Genomic DNA, 22,105 nt, shown 5'->3' with positions numbered 1-22,105 from the left:
ATTTGCATATCAGCCACTTACAATTGTTTCAAGCTTTATAACAGAGGACTGCCTTTTTTATAGACCAAGGATGAAAGTCTCTTGTGAGTTAAGTCTGATAATGACATCACAATTTGTAAATTAAGCTATAGTATGATTACAGAGTGTAGACTGAATAAAAAGTGCTTTCCTATGGATTGAAGTTTGTATTTTCTTAAGCTTTGCATTCCAAAATGGGCTAGCATTCTTTATTTCCAATGGGCACATTAAGTTACTTCCCCAATATATATTTTTTTGTGTTAAAAGTTATTCAAACACAACTTGGTAAAACATACTAAATTTAATACATAATGGATTACATCCTGGATTATCTTTTTCAACAATCTGTAAATTTACAATTAAAAATTGTGTATTAGATTTTTTAGATTGATTTTGCTTAGATTTGCATATACTCCTAGTCTAAATTGTCTATTTTATACTATTACTAGATGCCTTAATCTTTGTAATTATCCTATCTAATATTTATTTTTATTTTGTAATGTGGAAAGAAACTGGAGCATTTTTATGATACCCATGCTTCAAGTGACTCTATGGCTTAAGCTTTTTTTGAAAAATGAAATGCTATAAAAACAAAATATGATCTGTGCTTTGAGATATATTTGCCAGTTTTGTGTTTGCTTGCAGTAATATATGTGGCCGGTTAGCGCAGTTGGTTAGAGCGTGGTGCTAATAACGCCAAGGTCACGGGTTCGATCCCCGTATAGGCCATTTGCTTTTCTTGATGGACAGGAATGGAATAAGCTCATCGGTGGAGTGCATGAATACTTGAAAACATCATAGACACATATATCACAAAATCTCTTCAAATACATATCAGAAGCCAGTGAGAGTGTCATCCTTTGGCTGATGAAGATTTTTCTCTACGTGGCTCAGTGACTTTTGTCTCAAATCAAGCAATATGGCATAACTAAGATATGCAAGGGCAAATTAATCAGTTATTATATTGCTGCTCAAACATAGAGGGCACTAGGTGTTACTAGAAGAAGAAGAAGATATGTGCTCCCCTCTCATTAGTGCACACTGAAGTAAAAAAAATGGAGAATTTCTAAAGACCAGAGCACAAGTAATGGATCTCTGCATTCTTATTGCATCTTTTCTTATTTCCAAATATTTGACATACTTCTGATTTGATAAGTTTAAAAATGAGTTTAAACAAAGGACACCACTGAAGATGATGGAATTTATATGAATTTTAAATGAAGATTTGCAATACTCATACATTGAATGAAAATGGAGCTTTGAACAAAAGGAAAATAAACAATGTTAGCTCCCATGAGATATGAACTCAGATTACTAGATTCAAAGTCCAGGGTACTAACAATTACACCATGGAACCCTCACCTGAGCAATGGCATCCACTGAAGTGCGCTCATCTTTTAAATGCAAAGAAAAGAAATTCAATACTTTATATATATTATTTCAAGTTTCTAATAAGCTCAGGGATGCAATAGGTATAATGTAGAATATTTGACCAAACCCAATGATAATAAATAAAAAGTTACCTATTTTTTTAAAGGAGAATATAGATACTAGAAACCTAAATGCCTAGGACCAATTTCAGTTGGAGCATCACCCCTTATATTATCCTAGCATTGAATTGACAGTTTTTCAGTATTTCCATATTTGCATATCAGCCACTTACAATTGTTTCAAGCTTTATAACAGAGGACTGCCTTTTTTATAGACCAAGGATGAAAGTCTCTTGTGAGTTAAGTCTGATAATGACATCACAATTTGTAAATTAAGCTATAGTATGATTACAGAGTGTAGACTGAATAAAAAGTGCTTTCCTATGGATTGAAGTTTGTATTTTCTTAAGCTTTGCATTCCAAAATGGGCTAGCATTCTTTATTTCCAATGGGCACATTAAGTTACTTCCCCAATATATATTTTTTTGTGTTAAAAGTTATTCAAACACAACTTGGTAAAACATACTAAATTTAATACATAATGGATTACATCCTGGATTATCTTTTTCAACAATCTGTAAATTTACAATTAAAAATTGTGTATTAGATTTTTTAGATTGATTTTGCTTAGATTTGCATATACTCCTAGTCTAAATTGTCTATTTTATACTATTACTAGATGCCTTAATCTTTGTAATTATCCTATCTAATATTTATTTTTATTTTGTAATGTGGAAAGAAACTGGAGCATTTTTATGATACCCATGCTTCAAGTGACTCTATGGCTTAAGCTTTTTTTTGAAAAATGAAATGCTATAAAAACAAAATATGATCTGTGCTTTGAGATATATTTGCCAGTTTTGTGTTTGCCTGTAGTAATATCTGTGGCCGGATAGCGCAGTTGGTTAGAGCGTGGTGCTAATAACGCCAAGGTCACGGGTTCGATCCCCGTATGGGCCATTTGCTTTTCTTGATGGACAAGAATGGAATAAGCTCATCGGTGGAGTGCATGAATACTTGAAAACATCATAGACACATATATCACAAAATCTCTTCAAATACATATCAGAAGCCAGTGGGAGTGTCATCCTTTGGCTGATGAAGATTTTTCTCTACGTGGCTCAGTGACTTTTGTCTCAAATCAAGCAATATGGCATAACTAAGATATGCAAGGGCAAATTAATCAGTTATTATATTGCTGCTCAAACATAGAGGGCACTAGGTGTTACTAGAAGAATAAGAAGATATGTGCTCCCCTCTCATTAGTGCACACTGAAGTAAAAAAAATTGAGAATTTCTAAAGACCAGAGCACAAGTAATGGATTCTTATTGCATCTTTTCTTATTTCCAAATATTTGACATACTTCTGATTTGATAAGTTTAAAAATGAGTTTAAACAAAGGACACCACTGAAGATGATGGAATTTATATGAATTTTAAATGAAGATTTGCAATACTCATACATTGAATGAAAATGGAGCTTTGAACAAAAGGAAAATAAACAATGTTAGCTCCCACGAGATACGAACTCAGATTACTAGATTCAAAGTCCAGGGTGCTAACAATTACACCATGGAACCCTCACCTGAGCAATGGCATCTACTGAAGTGCGCTCATCTTTTAAATGCAAAGAAAAGGAATTCAATACTTTATATATATTATTTCAAGTTTCTAATAAGCTCAGGGATGCAATAGGTATTATGTAGAATATTTGTCCAAACCCAATGATAATATATAAAAAGTAACCTATTTTTTAAAGGAGAAGATAGATACTAGAAACCTAAATGCCTAGGACCAATTTCAGTTGGAGCATCACCCCTTATGTTATCCTAGCATTGAATTGACAGTTTTTCTGTATTTCCATATTTGCATATCAGCCACTTACAATTGTTTCAAGCTTTATAACAGAGGACTGCCTTTTTTATAGACCAAGGATGAAAGTCTCTTGTGAGTTAAGTCTGATAATGACATCACAATTTGTAAATTAAGCTATAGTATGATTACAGAGTGTAGACTGAATAAAAAGTGCTTTCCTATGGATTGAAGTTTGTATTTTCTTAAGGTTTGCATTCCAAAATGGGCTAGCATTCTTTATTTCCAATAGGCACATTAAGCTACTTCCCCAATATTTATTTTTTTGTGTTAAAAGTTATTCATACACAACTTGGTAAAACATACTAAATTTAATACATAATGAATTACATCCTGGATTATCTTTTTCAACAATCTGTAAATTTACAATTAAAAATTGTGTATTAGATTTTTTAGATTGATTTTGCTTAGATTTGCATATACTCCTAGTCTAAATTGTCTATTTTTATACTATTACTAGATGCCTTAATCTTTGTAATTATCCTATCTAATATTTATTTTTATTTTGTAATGTGGAAAGAAACTGGAGCATTTTTATGATACCCATGCTTCAAGTGACTCTATGGCTTAAGCTTTTTTTTAAAAAATGAAATGCTATAAAAACAAAATATGATCTGTGCTTTGAGATATATTTGCCAGTTTTGTGTTTGCTTGCAGTAATATCTGTGGCCGGTTAGCGCAGTTGGTTAGAGCGTGGTGCTAATAACGCCAAGGTCACGGGTTCGATCCCCGTATGGGCCATTTGCTTTTCTTGATGGACAAGAATGGAATAAGCTCATCGGTGGAGTGCATGAATACTTGAAAACATCATAGACACATATATCACAAAATCTCTTCAAATACATATCAGAAGCCAGTGGGAGTGTCATCCTTTGGCTGATGAAGATTTTTCTCTACGTGGCTCAGTGACTTTTGTCTCAAATCAAGCAATATGGCATAACTAAGATATGCAAGGGCAAATTAATCAGTTATTATATTGCTGCTCAAACATAGAGGGCACTAGGTGTTACTAGAAGAAGAAGAAGAAGATATGTGCTCCCCTCTCATTAGTGCACACTGAAGTAAAAAAAATGGAGAATTTCTAAAGACCAGAGCACAAGTAATGGATCTCTGCATTCTTATTGCATCTTTTCTTATTTCCAAATATTTGACATACTTCTGATTTGATAAGTTTAAAAATGAGTTTAAACAAAGGACACCACTGAAGATGATGGAATTTATATGAATTTTAAATGAAGATTTGCAATACTCATACATTGAATGAAAATGGAGCTTTGAACAAAAGGAAAATAAACAATGTTAGCTCCCATGAGATATGAACTCAGATTACTAGATTCAAAGTCCAGGGTGTTAACAATTACACCATGGAACCCTCACCTGAGCAATGGCATCCACTGAAGTGCGCTCATCTTTTAAATGCAAAGAAAAGAAATTCAATACTTTATATATATTATTTCAAGTTTCTAATAAGCTCAGGGATGCAATAGGTATTATGTAGAATATTTGACCAAACCCAATGATAATATATAAAAAGTAACCTATTTTTTAAAGGAGAATATAGATACTAGAAACCTAAATGCCTAGGACCAATTTCAGTTGGAGCATCACCCCTTATATTATCCTAGCATTGAATTGACAGTTTTTCTGTATTTCCATATTTGCATATCAGCCACTTACAATTGTTTCAAGCTTTATAACAGAGGACTGCCTTTTTTATAGACCAAGGATGAAAGTCTCTTGTGAGTTAAGTCTGATAATGACATCATAATTTGTAAATTAAGCTATAGTATGATTACAGAGTGTAGACTGAATAAAAAGTGCTTTCCTATGGATTGAAGTTTGTATTTTCTTAAGCTTTGCATTCCAAAATGGGCTAGCATTCTTTATTTCCAATGGGCACATTAAGCTTCTTCCCCAATATATATTTTTTTGTGTTAAAAGTTATTCATACACAACTTGGTAAAACATACTAAATTTAATACATAATGGATTACATCCTGGGATTATCTTTTTCAACAATCTGTAAATTTACAATTAAAAATTGTGTATTAGATTTTTTAGATTGATTTTGCTTAGATTTGCATATACTCCTTGTCTAAATTGTCTATTTTTATACTATTACTAGATGCCTTAATCTTTGTTATTATCCTATCTAATATTTATTTTTATTTTGTAATGTGGAAAGAAACTGGAGCATTTTTATGATACCCATGCTTCAAGTGACTCTATGGCTTAAGCTTTTTTTTGAAAAATGAAATGCTATAAAAACAAAATATGATCTGTGCTTTGAGATATATTTGCCAGTTTTGTGTTTGCTTGCAGTAATATCTGTGGCCGGTGAGCGCAGTTGGTTAGAGCGTGGTGCTAATAACGCCAAGGTCACGGGTTCGATCCCCGTATGGGCCATTTGCTTTTCTTGATGGACAAGAATGGAATAAGCTCATCGGTGGAGTGCATGAATACTTGAAAACATCATAGACACATATATCACAAAATCTCTTCAAATACATATCAGAAGCCAGTGGGAGTGTCATCCTTTGGCTGATGAAGATTTTTCTCTACGTTGCTCAGTGACTTTTGTCTCAAATCAAGCAATATGGCATAACTAAGATATGCAAGGGCAAATTAATCAGTTATTATATTGCTGCTCAAACATAGAGGGCACTAGGTGTTACTAGAAGAAGAAGAAGATATGTGCTCCCCTCTCATTAGTGCACACTGAAGTAAAAAAAATTGAGAATTTCTAAAGACCAGAGCACAAGTAATGGATCTCTGCATTCTTATTGCATCTTTTCTTATTTCCAAATATTTGACATACTTCTGATTTGATAAGTTTAAAAATGAGTTTAAACAAAGGACACCACTGAAGATGATGGAATTTATATGAATTTTAAATGAAGATTTGCAATACTCATACATTGAATGAAAATGGAGCTTTGAACAAAAGGAAAATAAACAATGTCAGCTCCCATGAGATATGAACTCAGATTACTAGATTCAAAGTCCAGGGTGCTAACAATTACACCATGGAACCCTCACCTGAGCAATGGCATCCACTGAAGTGCACTCATCTTTTAAATGCAAAGAAAAGAAATTCAATACTTTATATATATTATTTCAAGTTTCTAATAAGCTCAGGGATGCAATAGGTATTATGTAGAATATTTGACCAAACCCAATGATAATTTATAAAAAGTAACCTATTTTTTAAAGGAGAATATAGATACTAGAAACCTAAATGCCTAGGACCAATTTCAGTTGGAGCATCACCCCTTATATTATCCTAGCATTGAATTGACAGTTTTTCTGTATTTCCATATTTGAATATCAGCCACTTACAATTGTTTCAAGCTTTATAACAGAGGACTGCCTTTTTTATAGACCAAGGATGAAAGTCTCTTGTGAGTTAAGTCTGATAATGACATCACAATTTGTAAATTAAGCTATAGTATGATTACAGAGTGTAGACTGAATAAAAAGTGCTTTCCTATGGATTGAAGTTTGTATTTTCTTAAGCTTTGCATTCCAAAATGGGCTAGCATTCTTTATTTCCAATGGGCACATTAAGCTTCTTCCCCAATATATATTTTTTTGTGTTAAAAGTTATTCATACACAACTTGGTAAAACATACTAAATTTAATACATAATGGATTACATCCTGGGATTATCTTTTTCAACAATCTGTAAATTTACAATTAAAAATTGTGTATTAGATTTTTTAGATTGATTTTGCTTAGATTTGCATATACTCCTAGTCTAAATTATCTATTTTTATACTATTACTAGACGCCTTAATCTTTGTTATTATCCTATCTAATATTTATTTTTATTTTGTAATGTGGAAAGAAACTGGAGCATTTTTATGATACCCATGCTTCAAGTGACTCTATGGCTTAAGCTTTTTTTTGAAAAATGAAATGCTATAAAAACAAAATCAGATCTGTGCTTTGAGGTACATTTGCCAGTTTTGTGTTTGCTTGCAGTAACATCTGTGGCCGGTTAGCTCAGTTGGTTAGAGTGTGGTGCTAATAACGCCAAGGTCACGGGTTCGATCCCCGTATTGGCCATTTACTTTTCTTGATGGACAAGAATGGAATAAGCTCATCGGTGGAGTGCATGAATACTTGAAAACATCATAGACACATATATCACAAAATCTCTTCAAATACATATCAGAAGCCAGTGGGAGTGTCATCCTTTGGCTGATGAAGCTTTTTCTCTACATGGCTCAGTGACTTTTGTCTCAAATCAAGCAATATGGCATAACTAAGATATGCAAGGGCAAATTAATCAGTTATTATATTGCTGCTCAAACATAGAGGGCACTAGGTGTTACTAGAAGAAGAAGAAGATATGTGCTCCCCTCTCATTAGTGCACACTGAAGTAAAAAAAATGGAGAATTTCTAAAGACCAGAGCACAAGTAATGGATCTCTGCATTCTTATTGCATCTTTTCTTATTTCCAAATATTTGACATACTTCTGATTTGATAAGTTTAAAAATGAGTTTAAACAAAGGACACCACTGAAGATGATGGAATTTATATGAATTTTAAATGAAGATTTGCAATACTCATACATTGAATGAAAATGGAGCTTTGAACAAAAGGAAAATAAACAATGTTAGCTCCCACTAGATATGAACTCAGATTACTAGATTCAAAGTCCAGGGTGCTAACAATTACACCATGGAACCCTCACCAGAGCAATGGCATCTACTGAAGTGCGCTCATCTTTTAAATGCAAAGAAAAGAAATTCAATACTTTATATATATTATTTCAAGTTTCTAATAAGCTCAGGGATGCAATAGGTATTATGTAGAATATTTGTCCAAACCCAATGATAATATATAAAAAGTAACCTATTTTTTAAAGGAGAAGATAGATACTAGAAACCTAAATGCCTAGGACCAATTTCAGTTGGAGCATCACCCCTTATGTTATAATAGCATTGAATTGACAGTTTTTCTGTATTTCCATATTTGCATATCAGCCACTTACAATTGTTTCAAGCTTTATAACAGAGGACTGCCTTTTTTATAGACCAAGGATGAAAGTCTCTTGTGAGTTAAGTCTGATAATGACATCACAATTTGTAAATTAAGCTATAGTATGATTACAGAGTGTAGACTGAATAAAAAGTGCTTTCCTATGGATTGAAGTTTGTATTTTCTCAAGGTTTGCTTTCCAAAATGGGCTAGCATTCTTTATTTCCAATAGGCACATTAAGCTACTTCCCCAATATTTATTTTTTTGTGTTAAAAGTTATTCATACACAACTTGGTAAAACATACTAAATTTAATACATAATGGATTACATCCTGGATTATCTTTTTCAACAATCTGTAAATTTACAATTAAAAATTGTGTATTAGATTTTTTAGATTGATTTTGCTTAGATTTGCATATACTCCTAGTCTAAATTGTCTATTTTTATACTATTACTAGATGCCTTAATCTTTGTAATTATCCTATCTAATATTTATTTTTATTTTGTAATGTGGAAAGAAACTGGAGCATTTTTATGATACCCATGCTTCAAGTGACTCTATGGCTTATGCTTTTTTTGAAAAATGAAATGCTATAAAAACAAAATATGATCTGTGCTTTGAGATATATTTGCCAGTTTTGTGTTTGCTTGCAGTAATATCTGTGGCCGGTTAGCGCAGTTGGTTAGAGTGTGGTGCTAATAACGCCAAGGTCACGGGTTCGATCCCCGTATGGGCCATTTGCTTTTCTTGATGGACAAGAATGGAATAAGCTCATCGGTGGAGTGCATGAATACTTGAAAACATCATAGACACATATATCACAAAATCTCTTCAAATACATATCAGAAGCCAGTGGGAGTGTCATCCTTTGGCTGATGAAGATTTTTCTCTACGTGGCTCAGTGACTTTTGTCTCAAATCAAGCAATATGGCATAACTAAGATATGCAAGGGCAAATTAATCAGTTATTATATTGCTGCTCAAACATAGAGGGCACTAGGTGTTACTAGAAGAAGAAGAATATATGTGCTCCCCTCTCATTAGTGCACACTGAAGTAAAAAAAATGGAGAATTTCTAAAGACCAGAGCACAAGTAATGGATCTCTGCATTCTTATTGCATCTTTTCTTATTTCCAAATATTTGACATACTTCTGATTTGATAAGTTTAAAAATGAGTTTAAACAAAGGACACCACTGAAGATGATGGAATTTATATGAATTTTAAATGAAGATTTGCAATACTCATACATTGAATGAAAATGGAGCTTTGAACAAAAGGAAAATAAACAATGTTAGCTCCCATGAGATATGAACTCAGATTACTAGATTCAAAGTCAAGGGTGCTAACAATTACACCATGGAACCCTCACCTGAGCAATGGCATCCACTGAAGTGCGCTCATATTTTAAATGCAAAGAAAAGAAATTCAATACTTTATATATATTATTTCAAGTTTCTAATAAACTCAGGGATGCAATAGGTATTATGTAGAATATTTGACCAAACCCAATGATAATATATAAAAAGTAACCTATTTTTTAAAGGAGAATATAGATACTAGAAACCTAAATGCCTAGGACCAATTTCAGTTGGAGCATCACCCCTTATATTATCCTAGCATTGAATTGACAGTTTTTCAGTATTTCCATATTTGCATATCAGCCACTTACAATTGTTTCAAGCTTTATAACAGAGGACTGCCTTTTTTATAGACCAAGGATGAAAGTCTCTTGTGAGTTAAGTCTGATAATGACATCACAATTTGTAAATTAAGCTATAGTATGATTACAGAGTGTAGACTGAATAAAAAGTGCTTTCCTATGGATTGAAGTTTGTATTTTCTTAAGCTTTGCATTCCAAAATGGGCTAGCATTCTTTATTTCCAATGGGCACATTAAGTTACTTCCCCAATATATATTTTTTTGTGTTAAAAGTTATTCAAACACAACTTGGTAAAACATACTAAATTTAATACATAATGGATTACATCCTGGGATTATCTTTTTCAACAATCTGTAAATTTACAATTAAAAATTGTGTATTAGATTTTTTAGATTGATTTTGCTTAGATTTGCATATACTCCTTGAATAAATTGTCTATTTTTATACTATTAGTAGATGCCTTAATCTTTGTTATTATCCTATCTAATATTTATTTTTATTTTGTAATGTGGAAAGAAACTGGAGCATTTTTATGATACCCATGCTTCAAGTGACTCTATGGCTTAAGCTTTTTTTTGAAAAATGAAATGCTATAAAAACAAAATCAGATCTGTGCTTTGAGGTACATTTGCCAGTTTTGTGTTTGCTTGCAGTAACATCTGTGGCCGGTTAGCTCAGTTGGTTAGAGCGTGGTGCTAATAACGCCAAGGTCACGGGTTCGATCCCCGTATGGGCCATTTGCTTTTCTTGATGGACAAGAATGGAATAAGCTCATCGGTGGAGTGCATGAATACTTGAAAACATCATAGACACATATATCACAAAATCTCTTCAAATACATATCAGAAGCCAGTGGGAGTGTCATCCTTTGGCTGATGAAGATTTTTTTCTACGTGGCTCAGTGACTTTTGTCTCAAATCAAGCAATATGGCATAACTAAGATATGCAAGGGCAAATTAATCAGTTATTATATTGCTGCTCAAACATAGAGGGCACTAGGTGTTACTAGAAGAAGAAGAAGATATGTGCTCCCCTCTCATTAGTGCACACTGAAGTAAAAAAAATGGAGAATTTCTAAAGACCAGAGCACAAGTAATGGATCTCTGCATTCTTATTGCATCTTTTCTTATTTCCAAATATTTGACATACTTCTGATTTGATAAGTTTAAAAATGAGTTTAAACAAAGGACACCACTGAAGATGATGGAATTTATATGAATTTTAAATGAAGATTTGCAATACTCATACATTGAATGAAAATGGAGCTTTGAACAAAAGGAAAATAAACAATGTTAGCTCCCATGAGATATGAACTCAGATTACTAGATTCAAAGTCCAGGGTGCTAACAATTACACCATGGAACCCTCACCTGAGCAATGGCATCCACTGAAGTGCGCTCATCTTTTAAATGCAAAGAAAAGAAATTCAATACTTTATATATATTATTTCAAGTTTCTAATAAGCTCAGGGATGCAATAGGTATTATGTAGAATATTTGACCAAACCCAATGATAATATATAAAAAGTTACCTATTTTTTTAAAGGAGAATATAGATACTAGAAACCTAAATGCCTAGGACCAATTTCAGTTGGAGCATCACCCCTTATATTATCCTAGCATTGAATTGACAGTTTTTCAGTATTTCCATATTTGCATATCAGCCACTTACAATTGTTTCAAGCTTTATAACAGAGGACTGCCTTTTTTATAGACCAAGGATGAAAGTCTCTTGTGAGTTAAGTCTGATAATGACATCACAATTTGTAAATTAAGCTATAGTATGATTGCAGAGTGTAGACTGAATAAAAAGTGCTTTCCTATGGATTGAAGTTTGTATTTTCTTAAGGTTTGCATTCCAAAATGGGCTAGCATTCTTTATTTCCAATAGGCACATTAAGCTACTTCCCCAATATTTATTTTTTTGTGTTAAAAGTTATTCATACACAACTTGGTAAAACATACTAAATTTAATACATAATGGATTACATCCTGGATTATCTTTTTCAACAATCTGTAAATTTACAATTAAAAATTGTGTATTAGATTTTTTAGATTGATTTTGCTTAGATTTGCATATATTCCTAGTCTAAATTGTCTATTTTTATACTATTACTAGATGCCTTAATCTTTGTAATTATCCTATCTAATATTTATTTTTATTTTGTAATGTGGAAAGAAACTGGAGCATTTTTATGATACCCATGCTTCAAGTGACTCTATGGCTTAAGCTTTTTTTTGAAAAATGAAATGCTATAAAAACAAAATATGATCTGTGCTTTGAGATATATTTGCCAGTTTTGTGTTTGCTTGCAGTAATATATGTGGCCGGTTAGCGCAGTTGGTTAGAGCGTGGTGCTAATAACGCCAAGGTCACGGGTTCGATCCCCGTATAGGCCATTTGCTTTTCTTGATGGACAGGAATGGAATAAGCTCATCGGTGGAGTGCATGAATACTTGAAAACATCATAGACACATATATCACAAAATCTCTTCAAATACATATCAGAAGCCAGTGGGAGTGTCATCCTTTGGCTGATGAAGATTTTTCTCTACGTGGCTCAGTGACTTTTGTCTCAAATCAAGCAATATGGCATAACTAAGATATGCAAGGGCAAATTAATCAGTTATTATATTGCTGCTCAAACATAGAGGGCACTAGGTGTTACTAGAAGAAGAAGAAGATATGTGCTCCCCTCTCATTAGTGCACACTGAAGTAAAAAAAATGGAGAATTTCTAAAGACCAGAGCACAAGTAATGGATCTCTGCATTCTTATTGCATCTTTTCTTATTTCCAAATATTTGACATACTTCTGATTTGATAAGTTTAAAAATGAGTTTAAACAAAGGACACCACTGAAGATGATGGAATTTATATGAATTTTAAATGAAGATTTGCAATACTCATACATTGAATGAAAATGGAGCTTTGAACAAAAGGAAAATAAACAATGTTAGCTCCCATGAGATATGAACTCAGATTACTAGATTCAAAGTCCAGGGTGCTAACAATTACACCATGGAACCCTCACCTGAGCAATGGCATCCACTGAAGTGCGCTCATCTTTTAAATGCAAAGAAAAGAAATTAAAAACTTTATATATATTATTTCAAGTTTCTAATAAGCTCAGGGATGCAATAGGTATTATGTAGAATATTTGACCAAACCCAATGATAATATATAAAAAGTTACCTATTTTTTTAAAGGAGAATATAGATACTAGAAACCTAAATGCCTAGGACCAATTTCAGTTGGAGCATCACCCCTTATGTTATAATAGCATTGAATTGACAGTTTTTCTGTATTTCCATATTTGCATATCAGCCACTTACAATTGTTTCAAGCTTTATAACAGAGGACTGCCTTTTTTATAGACCAAGGATGAAAGTCTCTTGTGAGTTAAGTCTGATAATGACATCACAATTTGTAAATTAAGCTATAGTATGATTACAGAGTGTAGACTGAATAAAAAGTGCTTTCCTATGGATTGAAGTTTGTATTTTCTCAAGGTTTGCTTTCCAAAATGGGCTAGCATTCTTTATTTCCAATAGGCACATTAAGCTACTTCCCCAATATTTATTTTTTTGTGTTAAAAGTTATTCATACACAACTTGGTAAAACATACTAAATTTAATACATAATGGATTACATCCTGGATTATCTTTTTCAACAATCTGTAAATTTACAATTAAAAATTGTGTATTAGATTTTTTAGATTGATTTTGCTTAGATTTGCATATACTCCTAGTCTAAATTGTCTATTTTTATACTATTACTAGATGCCTTAATCTTTGTAATTATCCTATCTAATATTTATTTTTATTTTGTAATGTGGAAAGAAACTGGAGCATTTTTATGATACCCATGCTTCAAGTGACTCTATGGCTTATGCTTTTTTTGAAAAATGAAATGCTATAAAAACAAAATATGATCTGTGCTTTGAGATATATTTGCCAGTTTTGTGTTTGCTTGCAGTAATATCTGTGGCCGGTTAGCGCAGTTGGTTAGAGTGTGGTGCTAATAACGCCAAGGTCACGGGTTCGATCCCCGTATGGGCCATTTGCTTTTCTTGATGGACAAGAATGGAATAAGCTCATCGGTGGAGTGCATGAATACTTGAAAACATCATAGACACATATATCACAAAATCTCTTCAAATACATATCAGAAGCCAGTGGGAGTGTCATCCTTTGGCTGATGAAGATTTTTTTCTACGTGGCTCAGTGACTTTTGTCTCAAATCAAGCAATATGGCATAACTAAGATATGCAAGGGCAAATTAATCAGTTATTATATTGCTGCTCAAACATAGAGGGCACTAGGTGTTACTAGAAGAAGAAGAAGATATGTGCTCCCCTCTCATTAGTGCACACTGAAGTAAAAAAAATGGAGAATTTCTAAAGACCAGAGCACAAGTAATGGATCTCTGCATTCTTATTGCATCTTTTCTTATTTCCAAATATTTGACATACTTCTGATTTGATAAGTTTAAAAATGAGTTTAAACAAAGGACACCACTGAAGATGATGGAATTTATATGAATTTTAAATGAAGATTTGCAATACTCATACATTGAATGAAAATGGAGCTTTGAACAAAAGGAAAATAAACAATGTTAGCTCCCATGAGATATGAACTCAGATTACTAGATTCAAAGTCCAGGGTGCTAACAATTACACCATGGAACCCTCACCTGAGCAATGGCATCCACTGAAGTGCGCTCATCTTTTAAATGCAAAGAAAAGAAATTCAATACTTTATATATATTATTTCAAGTTTCTAATAAGCTCAGGGATGCAATAGGTATTATGTAGAATATTTGACCAAACCCAATGATAATATATAAAAAGTTACCTATTTTTTTAAAGGAGAATATAGATACTAGAAACCTAAATGCCTAGGACCAATTTCAGTTGGAGCATCACCCCTTATATTATCCTAGCATTGAATTGACAGTTTTTCAGTATTTCCATATTTGCATATCAGCCACTTACAATTGTTTCAAGCTTTATAACAGAGGACTGCCTTTTTTATAGACCAAGGATGAAAGTCTCTTGTGAGTTAAGTCTGATAATGACATCACAATTTGTAAATTAAGCTATAGTATGATTACAGAGTGTAGACTGAATAAAAAGTGCTTTCCTATGGATTGAAGTTTGTATTTTCTTAAGGTTTGCATTCCAAAATGGGCTAGCATTCTTTATTTCCAATAGGCACATTAAGCTACTTCCCCAATATTTATTTTTTTGTGTTAAAAGTTATTCATACACAACTTGGTAAAACATACTAAATTTAATACATAATGGATTACATCCTGGATTATCTTTTTCAACAATCTGTAAATTTACAATTAAAAATTGTGTATTAGATTTTTTAGATTGATTTTGCTTAGATTTGCATATATTCCTAGTCTAAATTGTCTATTTTTATACTATTACTAGATGCCTTAATCTTTGTAATTATCCTATCTAATATTTATTTTTATTTTGTAATGTGGAAAGAAACTGGAGCATTTTTATGATACCCATGCTTCAAGTGACTCTATGGCTTAAGCTTTTTTTTGAAAAATGAAATGCTATAAAAACAAAATATGATCTGTGCTTTGAGATATATTTGCCAGTTTTGTGTTTGCTTGCAGTAATATATGTGGCCGGTTAGCGCAGTTGGTTAGAGCGTGGTGCTAATAACGCCAAGGTCACGGGTTCGATCCCCGTATAGGCCATTTGCTTTTCTTGATGGACAGGAATGGAATAAGCTCATCGGTGGAGTGCATGAATACTTGAAAACATCATAGACACATATATCACAAAATCTCTTCAAATACATATCAGAAGCCAGTGGGAGTGTCATCCTTTGGCTGATGAAGATTTTTCTCTACGTGGCTCAGTGACTTTTGTCTCAAATCAAGCAATATGGCATAACTAAGATATGCAAGGGCAAATTAATCAGTTATTATATTGCTGCTCAAACATAGAGGGCACTAGGTGTTACTAGAAGAAGAAGAAGATATGTGCTCCCCTCTCATTAGTGCACACTGAAGTAAAAAAAATGGAGAATTTCTAAAGACCAGAGCACAAGTAATGGATCTCTGCATTCTTATTGCATCTTTTCTTATTTCCAAATATTTGACATACTTCTGATTTGATAAGTTTAAAAATGAGTTTAAACAAAGGACACCACTGAAGATGATGGAATTTATATGAATTTTAAATGAAGATTTGCAATACTCATACATTGAATGAAAATGGAGCTTTGAACAAAAGGAAAATAAACAATGTTAGCTCCCATGAGATATGAACTCAGATTACTAGATTCAAAGTCCAGGGTGCTAACAATTACACCATGGAACCCTCACCTGAGCAATGGCATCCACTGAAGTGCGCTCATCTTTTAAATGCAAAGAAAAGAAATTAAAAACTTTATATATATTATTTCAAGTTTCTAATAAGCTCAGGGATGCAATAGGTATTATGTAGAATATTTGACCAAACCCAATGATAATATATAAAAAGTTACCTATTTTTTTAAAGGAGAATATAGATACTAGAAACCTAAATGCCTAGGACCAATTTCAGTTGGAGCATCACCCCTTATATTATCCTAGCATTGAATTGACAGTTTTTCTGTATTTCCATATTTGCATATCAGCCACTTACAATTGTTTCAAGCTTTATAACAGAGGACTGCCTTTTTTATAGACCAAGGATGAAAGTCTCTTGTGAGTTAAGTCTGATAATGACATCACAATTTGTAAATTAAGCTATAGTATGATTACAGAGTGTAGACTGAATAAAAAGTGCTTTCCTATGGATTGAAGTTTGTATTTTCTTAAGCTTTGCATTCCAAAATGGGCTAGCATTCTTTATTTCCAATGGGCACATTAAGTTACTTCCCCAATATATATTTTTTTGTGTTAAAAGTTATTCAAACACAACTTGGTAAAACATACTAAATTTAATACATAATGGATTACATCCTGGATTATCTTTTTCAACAATCTGTAAATTTACAATTAAAAATTGTGTATTAGATTTTTTAGATTGATTTTGCTTAGATTTGCATATACTCCTAGTCTAAATTGTCTATTTTTATACTATTACTAGATGCCTTAATCTTTGTAATTATCCTATCTAATATTTATTTTTATTTTGTAATGTGGAAAGAAACTGGAGCATTTTTATGATACCCATGCTTCAAGTGACTCTATGGCTTAAGCTTTTTTTTGAAAAATGAAATGCTATAAAAACAAAATATGATCTGTGCTTTGAGATATATTTGCCAGTTTTGTGTTTGCCTGCAGTAATGTCTGTGGCCGGATAGCGCAGTTGGTTAGAGCGTGGTGCTAATAACGCCAAGGTCACGGGTTCGATCCCCGTATGGGCCATTTGCTTTTCTTGATGGACAAGAATGGAATAAGCTCATCGGTGGAGTGCATGAATACTTGAAAACATCTTAGACACATATATCACAAAATCTCTTCAAATACATATCAGAAGCCAGTGGGAGGGTCATCCTTTGGCTGATGAAGATTTTTCTCTACGTGGCTCAGTGACTTTTGTCTCAAATCAAGCAATATGGCATAACTAAGATATGCAAGGGCAAATTAATCAGTTATTATATTGCTGCTCAAACATAGAGGGCACTAGGTGTTACTAGAAGAAGAAGAAGATATGTGCTCCCCTCTCATTAGTGCACACTGAAGTAAAAAAAATGGAGAATTTCTAAAGACCAGAGCACAAGTAATGGATTCTTATTGCATCTTTTCTTATTTCCAAATATTTGACATACTTCTGATTTGATAAGTTTAAAAATGAGTTTAAACAAAGGACACCACTGAAGATGATGGAATTTATATGAATTTTAAATGAAGATTTGCAATACTCATACATTGAATGAAAATGGAGCTTTGAACAAAAGGAAAATAAACAATGTTAGCTCCCACGAGATATGAACTCAGATTACTAGATTCAAAGTCCAGGGTGCTAACAATTACACCATGGAACCCTCACCTGAGCAATGGCATCTACTGAAGTGCGCTCATCTTTTAAATGCAAAGAAAAGGAATTCAATACTTTATATATATTATTTCAAGTTTCTAATAAGCTCAGGGATGCAATAGGTATTATGTAGAATATTTGTCCAAACCCAATGATAATATATAAAAAGTAACCTATTTTTTAAAGGAGAAGATAGATACTAGAAACCTAAATGCCTAGGACCAATTTCAGTTGGAGCATCACCCCTTATGTTATCCTAGCATTGAATTGACAGTTTTTCTGTATTTCCATATTTGCATATCAGCCACTTACAATTGTTTCAAGCTTTATAACAGAGGACTGCCTTTTTTATAGACCAAGGATGAAAGTCTCTTGTGAGTTAAGTCTGATAATGACATCACAATTTGTAAATTAAGCTATAGTATGATTACAGAGTGTAGACTGAATAAAAAGTGCTTTCCTATGGATTGAAGTTTGTATTTTCTTAAGGTTTGCATTCCAAAATGGGCTAGCATTCTTTATTTCCAATAGGCACATTAAGCTACTTCCCCAATATTTATTTTTTTGTGTTAAAAGTTATTCATACACAACTTGGTAAAACATACTAAATTTAATACATAATGAATTACTTCCTGGATTATCTTTTTCAACAATCTGTAAATTTACAATTAAAAATTGTGAATTAGATTTTTTAGATTGATTTTGCTTAGATTTGCATATACTCCTAGTCTAAATTGTCTATTTTTATACTATTACTAGATGCCTTAATCTTTGTAATTATCCTATCCAATATTTATTTTTATTTTGTAATGTGGAAAGAAACTGGAGCATTTTTATGATACCCGTGCTTCAAGTGACTCTATGGCTTAAGCTTTTTTTAAAAAAATGAAATGCTATAAAAACAAAATATGATCTGTGCTTTGAGATATATTTGCCAGTTTTGTGTTTGCTTGCAGTAATATCTGTGGCCGGTTAGCGCAGTTGGTTAGAGCGTGGTGCTAATAACGCCAAGGTCACGGGTTCGATCCCCGTATGGGCCATTTGCTTTTCTTGATGGACAAGAATGGAATAAGCTCATCGGTGGAGTGCATGAATACTTGAAAACATCATAGACACATATATCACAAAATCTCTTCAAATACATATCAGAAGCCAGTGGGAGTGTCATCCTTTGGTTGATGAAGATTTTTCTCTACGTGGCTCAGTGACTTTTGTCTCAAATCAAGCAATATGGCATAACTAAGATATGCAAGGGCAAATTAATCAGTTATTATATTGCTGCTCAAACATAGAGGGCACTAGGTGTTACTAGAAGAAGAAGAAGATATGTGCTCCCCTCTCATTAGTGCACACTGAAGTAAAAAAAATTGAGAATTTCTAAAGACCAGAGCACAAGTAATGGATCTCTGCATTCTTATTGCATCTTTTCTTATTTCCAAATATTTGACATACTTCTGATTTGATAAGTTTAAAAATGAGTTTAAACAAAGGACACCACTGAAGATGATGGAATTTATATGAATTTTAAATGAAGATTTGCAATACTCATACATTGAATGAAAATGGAGCTTTGAACAAAAGGAAAATAAACAATGTTAGCTCCCATGAGATATGAACTCAGATTACTAGATTCAAAGTCCAGGGTGCTAACAATTACACCATGGAACCCTCACCTGAGCAATGGCATCCACTGAAGTGCGCTCATCTTTTAAATGCAAAGAAAAGAAATTCAATACTTTATATATATTATTTCAAGTTTCTAATAAGCTCAGGGATGCAATAGGTATTATGTAGAATATTTGACCAAACCCAATGATAATATATAAAAAGTAACCTATTTTTTAAAGGAGAATATAGATACTAGAAACCTAAATGCCTAGGACCAATTTCAGTTGGAGCATCACCCCTTATATTATCCTAGCATTGAATTGACAGTTTTTCTGTATTTCCATATTTGCATATCAGCCACTTACAATTGTTTCAAGCTTTATAACAGAGGACTGCCTTTTTTATAGACCAAGGATGAAAGTCTCTTGTGAGTTAAGTCTGATAATGACATCATAATTTGTAAATTAAGCTATAGTATGATTACAGAGTGTAGACTGAATAAAAAGTGCTTTCCTATGGATTGAAGTTTGTATTTTCTTAAGCTTTGCATTCCAAAATGGGCTAGCATTCTTTATTTCCAATGGGCACATTAAGCTTCTTCCCCAATATATATTTTTTTGTGTTAAAAGTTATTCATACACAACTTGGTAAAACATACTAAATTTAATACATAATGGATTACATCCTGGGATTATCTTTTTCAACAATCTGTAAATTTACAATTAAAAATTGTGTATTAGATTTTTTAGATTGATTTTGCTTAGATTTGCATATACTCCTTGTCTAAATTGTCTATTTTTATACTATTACTAGATGCCTTAATCTTTGTTATTATCCTATCTAATATTTATTTTTATTTTGTAATGTGGAAAGAAACTGGAGCATTTTTACGATACCCATGCTTCAAGTGACTCTATGGCTTAAGCTTTTTTTTGAAAAATGAAATGCTATAAAAACAAAATATGATCTGTGCTTTGAGGTACATTTGCCAGTTTTGTGTTTGCTTGCAGTAATATCTGTGGCCGGTTAGCTCAGTTGGTTAGAGCGTGGTGCTAATAACGCCAAGGTCACGGGTTTGATCCCCGTATGGGCCTTTTGCTTTTCTTGATGGACAAGAATGGAAAAAGCTCATCGGTGGAGTGCATGAATACTTGAAAACATCATAGACACATATATCACAAAATCTCTTCAAATACATATCAGAAGCCAGTGGGAGTGTCATCCTTTGGCTGATGAAGATTTTTCTCTACATGGCTCAGTGACTTTTGTCTCAAATCAAGCAATATGGCATAACTAAGATATGCAAGGGCAAATTAATCAGTTATTATATTGCTGCTCAAACATAGAGGGCACTAGGTGTTACTAGAAGAAGGAGAAGATATGTGCTCCCCTCTCATTAGTGCACACTGAAGTAAAAAAAATGGAGAATTTCCAAAGACCAGAGCACAAGTAATGGATCTCTGCATTCTTATAGCATCTTTTCTTATTTCCAAATATTTGACATACTTCTGATTTGATAAGTTTAAAAATGAGTTTAAACAAAGGACACCACTGAAGATGATGGAATTTATATGAATTTTAAATGAAGATTTGCAATACTCATACATTGAATGAAAATGGAGCTTTGAACAAAAGGAAAATAAACAATGTTAGCTCCCACGAGATATGAACTCAGATTACTAGATTCAAAGTCCAGGATGCTAACAATTACACCATGGAACCCTCACCTGAGCAATGGCATCTACTGAAGTGTGCTCATCTTTTAAATGCAAAGAAAAGAAATTTAATACTTTATATATATATATATTATTTCAAGTTTCTAATAAGCTCAGGGATGCAATAGGTATTATGTAGAATATTTGTCCAAACCCAATGATAATATATAAAAAGTAACCTATTTTTTAAAGGAGAAGATAGATACTAGAAACCTAAATGCCTAGGAACAATTTCAGTTGGAGCATCACCCCTTATGTTATCCTAGCATTGAATTGACAGTTTTTCTGTATTTCCATATTTGCATATCAGCCACTTACAATTGTTTCAAGCTTTATAACAGAGGACTGCCTTTTTTATAGACCAAGGATGAAAGTCTCTTGTGAGTTAAGTCTGATAATGACATCATAATTTGCAAATTAAGCTATAGTATGATTACAGAGTGTAGACTGAATAAAAAGTGCTTTCCTATGGATTGAAGTTTGTATTTTCTCAAGCTTTGCATTCCAAAATGGGCTAGCATTCTTTATTTCCAATGGGCACATTAAGCTACTTCCTTAATATATATTTTTTTGTGTTAAAAGTTATTCATACACAACTTGGTAAAACATACTAAATTTAATACATAATGGATTACATCCTGGGATTATCTTTTTCAACAATCTGTAAATTTACAATTAAAAATTGTGTCTTAGATTTTTAAGATTGATTTTGCTTATATTTGCATATACTCCTAGTCTAAATTATCTATTTTTATACTATTACTAGACGCCTTAATCTTTGTTATTATCCTATCTAATATTTATTTTTATTT

At 32.6% G+C, this 22,105-nt stretch overlaps 13 non-coding genes across 13 annotated transcripts; all 13 read left to right on the top strand.

Moving 5' to 3' along the window:
• Nucleotides 1-673: 673 nt before the first annotated feature.
• TRNAI-AAU (transfer RNA isoleucine (anticodon AAU)) lies at nucleotides 674-747 on the top strand. Its single transcript has one exon. It is a non-coding gene; the product is annotated as a tRNA-Ile (tRNA).
• Nucleotides 748-2,334: 1,587 nt separating this feature from the next.
• TRNAI-AAU (transfer RNA isoleucine (anticodon AAU)) lies at nucleotides 2,335-2,408 on the top strand. Its single transcript has one exon. It is a non-coding gene; the product is annotated as a tRNA-Ile (tRNA).
• Nucleotides 2,409-3,987: 1,579 nt separating this feature from the next.
• TRNAI-AAU (transfer RNA isoleucine (anticodon AAU)) lies at nucleotides 3,988-4,061 on the top strand. Its single transcript has one exon. It is a non-coding gene; the product is annotated as a tRNA-Ile (tRNA).
• A 1,591-nt stretch (nucleotides 4,062-5,652) lies between these two features.
• Nucleotides 5,653-5,726, top strand: TRNAI-AAU (transfer RNA isoleucine (anticodon AAU)). The gene has a single exon. It is a non-coding gene; the product is annotated as a tRNA-Ile (tRNA).
• Nucleotides 5,727-7,314: 1,588 nt separating this feature from the next.
• Nucleotides 7,315-7,388, top strand: TRNAI-AAU (transfer RNA isoleucine (anticodon AAU)). Its single transcript has one exon. It is a non-coding gene; the product is annotated as a tRNA-Ile (tRNA).
• Nucleotides 7,389-8,974: 1,586 nt separating this feature from the next.
• TRNAI-AAU (transfer RNA isoleucine (anticodon AAU)) lies at nucleotides 8,975-9,048 on the top strand. The gene has a single exon. It is a non-coding gene; the product is annotated as a tRNA-Ile (tRNA).
• Nucleotides 9,049-10,636: 1,588 nt separating this feature from the next.
• TRNAI-AAU (transfer RNA isoleucine (anticodon AAU)) lies at nucleotides 10,637-10,710 on the top strand. Its single transcript has one exon. It is a non-coding gene; the product is annotated as a tRNA-Ile (tRNA).
• Nucleotides 10,711-12,298: 1,588 nt separating this feature from the next.
• TRNAI-AAU (transfer RNA isoleucine (anticodon AAU)) lies at nucleotides 12,299-12,372 on the top strand. The gene has a single exon. It is a non-coding gene; the product is annotated as a tRNA-Ile (tRNA).
• Nucleotides 12,373-13,959: 1,587 nt separating this feature from the next.
• Nucleotides 13,960-14,033, top strand: TRNAI-AAU (transfer RNA isoleucine (anticodon AAU)). The gene has a single exon. It is a non-coding gene; the product is annotated as a tRNA-Ile (tRNA).
• Nucleotides 14,034-15,621: 1,588 nt separating this feature from the next.
• TRNAI-AAU (transfer RNA isoleucine (anticodon AAU)) lies at nucleotides 15,622-15,695 on the top strand. Its single transcript has one exon. It is a non-coding gene; the product is annotated as a tRNA-Ile (tRNA).
• A 1,588-nt stretch (nucleotides 15,696-17,283) lies between these two features.
• On the top strand, nucleotides 17,284-17,357 carry TRNAI-AAU (transfer RNA isoleucine (anticodon AAU)). The gene has a single exon. It is a non-coding gene; the product is annotated as a tRNA-Ile (tRNA).
• Nucleotides 17,358-18,936: 1,579 nt separating this feature from the next.
• Nucleotides 18,937-19,010, top strand: TRNAI-AAU (transfer RNA isoleucine (anticodon AAU)). The gene has a single exon. It is a non-coding gene; the product is annotated as a tRNA-Ile (tRNA).
• A 1,588-nt stretch (nucleotides 19,011-20,598) lies between these two features.
• On the top strand, nucleotides 20,599-20,672 carry TRNAI-AAU (transfer RNA isoleucine (anticodon AAU)). Its single transcript has one exon. It is a non-coding gene; the product is annotated as a tRNA-Ile (tRNA).
• The last annotated feature ends 1,433 nt before the right edge of the window (nucleotides 20,673-22,105 follow it).

The sequence above is a fragment of the Pseudophryne corroboree genome, chromosome 11 (genome assembly GCF_028390025.1).
Source record: "Pseudophryne corroboree isolate aPseCor3 chromosome 11, aPseCor3.hap2, whole genome shotgun sequence".
Classification (NCBI taxonomy): Eukaryota; Metazoa; Chordata; class Amphibia; order Anura; family Myobatrachidae; genus Pseudophryne; species Pseudophryne corroboree.
This window is presented reverse-complemented; position numbering and strand designations above follow the sequence as displayed.